We start from the raw sequence: 1,636 nt of genomic DNA on the forward strand, positions 1-1,636 counted from the left end.
GATGGATGGATGGATGGATGGATGGATGGATGGATGGATGGATGGATGGATGGATGGATGGATGGATGGATGGATGGATGGATGGATGGATGGATGGATGGATGGATGGATGGATGGATGGATGGATGGATGGATGGATGGATGGATGGATGGATGGATGGATGGATGGATGGATGGATGGATGGATGGATGGATGGATGGATGGATGGATGGATGGATGGATGGATGGATGGATGGATGGATGGATGGATGGATGGATGGATGGATGGATGGATGGTAAAAATGGATAGAGAAGTAATAGAAGTGATAGAAAGATTACACATAGGTAGACACTGACCTCCTTCCTCTTTCAACTTTCCTCTTTACCAAAAGAACAGAAATATAAAAGGGAAAAAAAACAAAATCCACAAGAAGAATAAGATGCATCCAAGGAGGAAGTTTATGCATATTTCTATAAGGAAAAGAGTGACAGAATCATCCTGATGATTAAAGTTAGAGCAAAACAAACCACATCGAAACTTTGCTCTAAGGAGAAATTCCTATAGGCTTTCAAGCTTATAATGGAAATTTTGGGGATTCCCACAGAGTTAACACATGTTTCCAGGGTAATTGGGTCCCTTTTTGGGGTTCTTAGTTTTGAATTTAAAATGATAGAAAAAGAAACTGGAGGACAATTTTATTAAAGTTTAAAATTAAAAACATCTTGGAGGCAAGCTGTAAATCTCAGCAGCTTCCCACAGGTCGAAGGTGAAGAAGAGGCCAAAAGCCGTGCATTTGACCTGAACCTGTATGAAGTTCGATAGGTGACAGACAAGCAGCCACATGGCGGGGAGGAGGGCTTTAGAGAAAGAGTAAAGCCCCTAAGCTCGAGAAAGCAGGCTTTGAGAAGAGATAGAAAGTAGAAAAGTGGGGCCTTTCTGCAGAATTCAGAAAAAACAGCAGATTATGAAGCTGTGTGGTGACAGCTTGTTAAGTATAGTGCTAGGGAGTGGGAATTCTGGGGAGGAAAAGAACTTTTCTCCTTAAAGATATAATTATTCCTCCTCTCTCTTTAACATGATTAACATGTCCCTGCCTTCCTGGGGAGTGGCCTCTTGCCTGGTGACTGCCCAGCCCAACTGAAGTAATAGGTCCCCACTGGGACCCACTTTCTGGCTTATGCTCAGCTAGCTTTCTTATACAACCCAGGACTATCTGTCCAGAGATGGTGCTGCTCACAGTGGGCTGGGCCCTTCCACATCCATCATCAGACAAGACAGCTATGTCCTCACAGACATAGCCACAGGGCAATCTGATCTGGGCAATCCCCCAGTTCAGACTCCCTCAGATGACTCTGGACTGTGTGCAGTTTACAGCTGAACCTAACCCTGGGAACATGTCTTGAGAGATGCAGGGCCTTTTCATTACTGAATACTTTTACCTTCACTATCAATTTTTTATGTGTCTGTGTGTTTTGCCTGTTCGTAAGTGCAGCGCACGCATGCAATGCCTGTGGAAGCAGAAGACAGCATCTGACTCCCTGCAAGTAGAGCTGCAGACAGTTGTCAGCCACGGGAGTGCTGGGAACCAACCCCAGTCCTCTGAAAGAGCAGCCAGTGCTCGTAACCACTCAACCATCTCTCCAGCCTCGCCTTTA

This window comes from Nannospalax galili, unplaced genomic scaffold, assembly GCF_000622305.1.
Source record: "Nannospalax galili isolate Female #2095 unplaced genomic scaffold, S.galili_v1.0 scaffold1509, whole genome shotgun sequence".
NCBI lineage: Eukaryota > Metazoa > Chordata > Mammalia > Rodentia > Spalacidae > Nannospalax > Nannospalax galili.